Raw genomic sequence first — 8,667 nt, 5'->3', positions numbered from 1 at the left:
TCTGGCGTTTGCTTCTAAGGACCTAACTATTCGATCTGGTGGAGCAACGCCCTAGAGTGAATCCTAGGTTGCTCGGAATGTAGAAATGACCATAACTTTCACACTGGTTGCAATTATTCGTTTTATACGATGCAAACGCTGTTGTATTTACATCGTATTTTATGCTTCTGGCGTTTACATCTAAGGACCTAACTATTCGATCTGGTGGAGCAACGCCCTAGAGTGGATCCTAGGTTGCTCGGAATGTAGAAATGACCATAACTTTCACACAGGTTGCAATTATTCGTTTTATACGATGGAAACGCTGTTGTATTTATATTGTACTTTATGCCTCTGGCGCTGACTTCTAAGGCCGTAGCTATTAGATGTGGTGGAGCAACTCCCTAGAGTGACGCCTAGGGTGCTCGGAACGTAGAAATGACCATTACTTTCACACTGGTTGCAATTATTCGTTTTATACGATGGAAAAGCTGTTGTATTTATATCGTATTTTATGCTCCTGGCGTTGACTTCTTAAGCCGTAACGATTCGGTCTGGTGGAGCAACGCCCTGGAGTGAAATCTAGGTTGCCCGGAAAGTAGAATTGGCCATCACTTTCAAACTGGTTGCAATTATTCCTGTTATATGATGGAAACACTGTTGTATTTTTTTTGCATTTTATGGTTCGGGCGTTGACTTCTAAGGCCCTAACTATTCAATCTGTTGGAGCAACGCCCTAGTGTGAAGCCTAGGTTGCTCGGAAAGTAGAAATGACCATAAGTTTCATACTGGTTGCTATTATTCGCTTTATACGATGGAAAAGCTGTAGTATTTATATTGTATTTTATGCCTCTTGCGTTGACTTCTAAGGCCGTAGCTATTAGATGTGGTGGAGCAACGCCCTACAGTGACGCCTAGGGTGCTCGGGACGTAGAAATGACCATTACTTTCACACTGGTTGCAATTATTCGTTTTATACGATGGAAAAGCTGTTGCATTTATATCGTATTTTATGCTTCTCGCGTTGACTTCTTCGGCCGTAACTATTCGGTCTGGTGGAGCAACGCCCTGGAGTGAAACCTAGGTTGCCCGGAACGTAGAATTGGCCATCACTTTCAAACTGGTTGCAATTATTGCTGTTATATGATGGAAACACTGTTGTATTTTTTTTGCATTTTATATTTCGGGCGTTGACTTCTAAGGCCCTAACTATTCAATCCGTTGGAGCAACGCCCTAGGGTGAAGCCTAGGTTGCTCGGAAAGTAGAAATGACCATAAGTTTCATACTGGTTGCAATTATTCGTTTTATGCGATGGAAAAACTGTTTTATTCATATTGTATTTCATGCTTCTCGCGTTCACTTCTAAGGCACTAACTATTCGATCTGGTGGAGCAACGCCCTAGAGTGGAGCCTAGGTTGCCCGGAAGGTAGAATTGGCCATCGCTTTCAAACTGGTTGCAATTATTCGTTTTATACGATGTAAAAACTGTTGTATTTATATTGTATTTTATGCTTCTGGCGTTTACTTCTAAGGACCTAACTATTCTATCTGGTGGAGCAACGCCTTAGAGTGGATCCTAGCTTGCTCGGAATGTAGAAATGAACATAACTTTCACACTGGTTGCAATTATTCGTTTTATACGATGGAAACGCTGTTGTATTTATATTGTACTTTATGCCTCTGGCGTTGACTTCTAAGGCCGTAGCTATTAGATGTGGTGGAGCAACGCCCTACAGTGACGCCTAGGGTGCTCGGGACGTAGAAATGACCATTAGTTTCACACTGGTTGCAATTGTTCGTTATATACGATGGAAAAGCTGTTGCATTTATATCGTATTTTATGCTTCTGGCGTTGACTTCTTAGGCCGTAACTATTCGGTCTGGTGGAGCAACGCCCTGGAGTGAAACCTAGGTTGCCCGGAACGTAGAATTGGCCATCACTTTCAAACTGGTTGCAATTATTGCTGTTATATGATGGAAACACTGTTGTATTTTTTTTGCATTTTATGGTTCGGGCGTTGACTTCTAAGGCCCTAACTATTCAATCCGTTGGAGCAACGCCCTAGGGTGAAGCGTAGGTTGTTCGGAAAGTAGAAACGACCATATGTTTCATACTGGTTGCAATTATTCGTTTTATACGATGGAAAAACTGTTGTATTTATATTGTATTTTATGCTTCTGGCGTTGACTTCTAAGGCACTAACTTTTCGATCTGGTGGAGCAACGCCCTATAGTGAAGCCTAGAATGCCCGGAAGGTAGAATTCGCCATCACTTTCACACTGGTTGCAATTATTCGTTTTATACGATGGAAAAGCTGTTGTATTTATATTGTATTTTATGCCTCTGTCGTTGACTTCCAAGGCCCTAGCTGTTCGATCTAGTGGAGCAACGCCCTAGAGTGAAGCCTAGGTTGCCCGGAAGGGAGAAATGACCATCACGTTCAAACTGGTTGCAATTAATCCTTTTATACGATGGAAAAGCTGTTGTATCTATATTGTATTATATGCTTCTGGCGTATGCTTCTAAGGACCTAACTATTCGATCTGGTGGAGCAACGCCCTAGAGTGAATCCTAGGTTGCTCGGAATGTAGAAATGACCATAACTTTCACACTGGTTGCAATTATTCGTTTTATACGATGCAAACGCTGTTGTATTTATATCGTATTTTATGCTTCTGGCGTTTACTTCTAAGGACCTAACTATTCGATCTTGTGGAGCAACGCCCTGGAGTGGATCCTAGGTTGCTCGGAATGTAGAAATGACCATAACTTTCACACTGGTTGCAATTATTCGTTTTATACGATGGAAACGCTGTTGTATTTATATTGTACTTTATGCCTCTGGCGTTGACTACTAAGGCCGTAGCTATTAGATGTGGTGGAGCAACGCCCTAGAGTGACGCCTAGGGTCCTCGGGACGTAGAAATGACCATTACTTTCACACTGGTTGCAATTATTCGCTTTATACGATGGAAAAGCTGTTGTATTTATATCGTATTTTATGCTTCTGGCGTTGACTTCTTAGGCCGTAATTATTGGGTCTGGTGGAGCAACGCCCTGGAGTGAAATCTAGGTTGCCCGGAACGTAGAATTGGCCATCACTTTCAAACTGGTTGCAATTATTCCTGTTATATGATGGAAACACTGTTGTATTTTTTTTGCATTTTATATTTCGGGCGTTGACTTCTAAGGCCCTAACTATTCAATCCGTTGGAGCACCGCCCTAGGGTGAAGCCTAGGTTGCTCGGAAAGTAGAAATGACCATAAGTTTCATACTGGTTGCAATTATTCGTTTTATACGATGGAAAAACTGTTGTATTTATATTGTATTTTATGCCTCTGGCGTTGACTTCTTAGGCCCTAACTATTCAATCTGTTGGAGCAACGCCCTAGGGTGAAGCCTAGGTTGCTCGGAAAGTAGAAATGACCATAAGTTTCATACTGGTTGCAATTATTCGTTTTATACGATGGAAAAACTGTTGTATTTATATTGTATTTTATGCTTCTGGCGTTGACTTCTAAGGCCCTAGCTGTTCGATCTAGTGGAGCAACGCCCTAGAGTGATGCCTAGCTTGCCCGGAAGGGAGAAATGACCATCACGTTCAAACTGGTTGCAATTAATCCTTTTATACGATGGAAAAGCTGTTGTATCTATATTGTATTTTATGCTTCTGGCGTTTACTTCTAAGGACCTAACTATTCGATCTGGTGGAGCAACGCCCTAGAGTGAAGCCTATGTTACACGGAATGTGGAAATGACCATAACTTTCACACTGGTTGCAATTATTCGTTTTATACGATGGAAACGCTGTTGTATTTATATTGTATTTTATGCGTCTGGTGTTGACTTCTAAGGCACTATCTATTCGATCTGGTGGAGCAACGCCCTTGAGAGAAGCCTAGGTTGCCCGGAACGTAGAATTGGCCATCACTTTCAAACTGGTTGCAATTATTCCTGTTATATGATGGAAACACTGTTGTATTTTTTTTGCATTTTATGGTTTGGGCGTTCACTTCTAAGGTCCTAACTATTCAATCTGTTGGAGCCACGCCCTAGGGTGAAGCCTAGCTTGCTCGGAAAGTAGAAATGACCATAAGTTTCATACTGGTTGCAATTATTCGTTTTATACGATGGAAACACTGTTGTATTTTTATTGCATTTTATGCTTCGGGCGTTGGCTTCTAAGGCCCTAACTATTCAATCTGTTGGAGCAACGCCCTAGGGTGAAGCCTAGGTTGCTCGGAAAGTAGGAATGACCATCAGTTCCATACTGGTTGCAATTATTCGTTTTATACGATGGAAAAACTGTTGAATTTATATTGTATTTTATGCTTCTGGCGTTGACCTCTAAGGCCCTAGCAATTCGGTCTAGTGGAGCAACGCCCTAGAGTGAAGCCTAGGTTGCCCGGAAAGGAGAAATGACCATCACTTTCAAACTGGTTGCAATTAATCCTGTTATACGATGGAAAAACTGTTGTATTTTTATTGCATTTTATGCTTCTGGCGTTCACTTCTTAGGCCCTAACTATTCGAACTGGTGGAACAACGGCCTAGGGTGAAGCCTAGCTTGCCTGGAACGTAGAAATGACCATTACTTTCACACTGGTTACAATTATTCGTTTTATACGATGGAATAGCTGTTGTATTTATATCGTATTTTATGCTTCTGGCGTTCACTTCTTAGGCCCTAACTATTCGATCTGGTGGAACAACGGCCTAGGGTGAAGCCCAGCTTGCACGGAACATAGAAATTACCATTACTTTCACACTGGTTACAATTATTCGTTTTATGCGATGGAAAAACTGTTGTATTTATATTGTATTTTATGTTTCTGGCGTTGACTTCTAAGGCACCAGCTGTTCGATCTAGTGGAGCAACGCCCTAGAGTGAAGCCTAGCTTGCCCGGAAGGGAGAAATGACCATCACGTTCAAACTGGTTGCAATTATTCGTTTTATACGATGGAAAAACTGTTGTATTTATATTGTATTTTATGCTTCTGGCGTTGACTTCTAAGGCCCTAGCTGTTCGATCTAGTGGAGCAACGCCCTAGAGTGATGCCTAGGTTGCACGGAAGGGAGAAATGACCATCACGTTCAAACTGGTTGCAATTAATCCTTTTATACGATGGAAAAGCTGTTGTATCTATATTGTATTTTATGCTTCTGGCGTTTACTTCTAAGGACCTAACTATTCGATCTGGTGGAGCAACGCCCTAGAGTGAAGCCTAGGTTACACGGAATGTGGAAATGACCATAACTTTCACACTGGTTGCAATTATTCGTTTTATACGATGGAAACGCTGTTGTATTTATGTTGTATTTTATGCGTCTGGCGTTGACTTCTAAGGCACTATCTATTCGATCTGGTGGAGCAACGCCCTAGAGAGAAGCCTAGGTTGCCCGGAACGTAGAATTGGCCATCACTTTCAAACTGGTTGCAATTATTCCTGTTATATGATAGAAACACTGTTGTATTTTTTTTGCATTTTATGGTTCGGGCGTTCACTTCTAAGGTCCTAACTATTCAATCTGTTGGAGCCACGCCCTATGGTGAAGCCTAGCTTGCTCGGAAAGTAGAAATGACCATAAGTTTCATACTGGTTGCAATTATTCGTTTTATACGATGGAAACACTGTTGTATTTTTATTGCATTTTATGCTTCGGGCGTTGGCTTCTAAGGCCCTAACTATTCAATCTGTTGGAGCAACGCCCTAGGGTGAAGCCCAGGTTGCTCGGAAAGTAGGAATGACCATCAGTTTCATACTGGTTGCAATTATTCGTTTTATACGATGGAAAAACTGTTGAATTTATATTGTATTTTATGCTTCTGACGTTGACTTCTAAGGCCCTAGCAATTCGGTCTAGTGGAGCAACGCCCTAGAGTGAAGCCTAGGTTGCCCGGAAAGGAGAAATGACCATCACTTTCAAACTGGTTGCAATTAATCCTGTTATACGAGGGAAAAACTGTTGTATTTTTATTGCACTTTATGCTTCTGGCGTTCACTTCTTAGGCCCTAACTATTCGATCTGGTGGAACAACAGCCTAGGGTGAAGCCTAGCTTGCACGGAACGTAGAAATGACCATTACTTTCACACTGGTTACAATTATTCGTTTTATACGATGGAATAGCTGTTGTATTTATATCGTATTTTATGCTTCTGGCGTTCACTTCCTTGGCCCTAACTATTCGGTCTGGTGGAACAACGGCCTAGGGTGAAGCCCAGCTTGCACGGAACGTAGAAATGACCATTACTTTCACACTGGTTACAATTATTCGTTTTATGCGATGGAAAAACTGTTGTATTTATATTGTATGTTATGCCTCTGGCGTTGACTTCTTAGGCCCTAACTATTCAATCTGTTGGAGCAACGCCCTAGGGTGAAGCCTAGGTTGCTCGGAAAGTAGAAATGACCATAAGTTTCATACTGGTTGCAATTATTCGTTTTATACGATGGAAAAACTGTTGTATTTATATTGTATTTTATGCTTCTGGCGTTGACTTCTAAGGCCCTAGCTGTTCGATCTAGTGGAGCAACGCCCTAGAGTGATGCCTAGCTTGCCCGGAAGGGAGAAATGACCATCACGTTCAAACTGGTTGCAATTAATCCTTTTATACGATGGAAAAGCTGTTGTATCTATATTGTATTTTATGCTTCTGGCGTTTACTTCTAAGGACCTAACTATTCGATCTGGTGGAGCAACGCCCTAGAGTGAAGCCTATGTTACACGGAATGTGGAAATGACCATAACTTTCACACTGGTTGCAATTATTCGTTTTATACGATGGAAACGCTGTTGTATTTATATTGTATTTTATGCGTCTGGTGTTGACTTCTAAGGCACTATCTATTCGATCTGGTGGAGCAACGCCCTTGAGAGAAGCCTAGGTTGCCCGGAACGTAGAATTGGCCATCACTTTCAAACTGGTTGCAATTATTCCTGTTATATGATGGAAACACTGTTGTATTTTTTTTGCATTTTATGGTTTGGGCGTTCACTTCTAAGGTCCTAACTATTCAATCTGTTGGAGCCACGCCCTAGGGTGAAGCCTAGCTTGCTCGGAAAGTAGAAATGACCATAAGTTTCATACTGGTTGCAATTATTCGTTTTATACGATGGAAACACTGTTGTATTTTTATTGTATTTTATGCGTCTGGCGTTGACTTCTAGGGCCCTAACTATTCAATCTGTTGGAGCAGCGCCCTAGGGTGAATCCTAGGTTGCCCGGAATGTAGGAATGACCATAAATTTCACACTGGTTGCAATTATTCGTTTTATACTATGGAAAAACTGTTGCATCTTTATCGTATTTTATGCTTCTGGCGTGGACTTCTAAGGCTCTAACTATTCGATCTGGTGGAGCAACGCCCTAGAGTGAAGCCTAGGTTACCCGGAACGCAGAAATGACCTTAACTTTTACACTGGTAGCAATTATTCGTTTTATACAATGGAAAAACTGTTCTATTTATTTTATATTTTATGCTTCGGGCGTTAACTTCTAAGGCCCTAACTGATTGATCTGGAGGAGCAACGCCCTAGAGTGAAGCCTAGATTGCCCGGAACGTTGAAATGACCATAACCTTCACACTGGTTGCTATTATTCGTTTTATACGATGGAAAAACTGTAATATTTATATTGTATTTTATTCTTATGGCGTTGACTTCTTAGGCCCTACCTATTCGATCTGGAGGAACAACGCCCTAGGGTGAAGCCTAGGTTGCCTGGAACGTAGAAATGACCATTACTTTCAGACTGTTTGCAATTATTCGTTTTATACGATGGAAAAACTGTTGCATCTTTATTGTATTTTATGCATCTGGCGTTGACTTCTAAGGCCCTAACTATTCCATCTGGTGGAGCAACGCCCTAGAGTGAAGCCTAGGCTGCCCGGAACGTGGGAATGACCATAACTTCCACACTGGTAGCAATTATTCGTTTTATACGATGGAAAAACTGTACTATTTATTTTGTATTTTATGCTCCAGGCGTTGACTTCTAAGGCCCTAGCTATTCGATCTGGTGGAGCAACGCCCTAAAGTGAAGCCTAGGTTGCCCGGAACGTAGAAATGAACATCACTTTCAAAATGGTTGCAATTATTCCTGTTATATGATGTAAAAACTGTTGTATTTTGATTGCATTTTATGCTTCGGGCATTGACTTCTAGGGCCCTAACTATTCAATCTGTTGGAGCAACGCCCTAGGGTGAATCCTAGGTTGCCCGGAAAGTAGAAATGACCATAACTTTCACACTGATTGCTATTATTCGTTTTATACAATGGAAAAACTGTTCCATTTATTTTGTATTTTATGCTTCGGGCGTTGACTTCTAAGGCCCTAACTGTTGAATCTGGTGGAGCAACGCCCTAGTGTGAAGCCTAGGTTGCCCGGAACGCAGAAATGACCATAACTTTCGCACTGGTTGCAAATATTCCTGTTCTACGATGGACAAACTGTTGTATTTATATCGTATTTTATGCTTCTGGCGTTGACTTCTAAGGACCTAACTCTTCGATCTGGTGGAGCAGCGCTCTAGAGTGAAGTCTAGGTTGCTCGGAATGTAGGAATGACCATAAATTTCACACTGGTTGCAATTACTCGTTTTATACGATGGAAAAACTGTTGCATCTTTATCGTATTTTATACTTCTGGCGTGGACTTCTAAGGCCCTAACTATTCGAT

Source organism: Calliopsis andreniformis, unplaced genomic scaffold (genome assembly GCF_051401765.1).
Source record: "Calliopsis andreniformis isolate RMS-2024a unplaced genomic scaffold, iyCalAndr_principal scaffold0017, whole genome shotgun sequence".
NCBI classification, from domain to species: Eukaryota; Metazoa; Arthropoda; class Insecta; order Hymenoptera; family Andrenidae; genus Calliopsis; species Calliopsis andreniformis.
Note: the sequence above shows the minus strand (reverse complement) of the source record.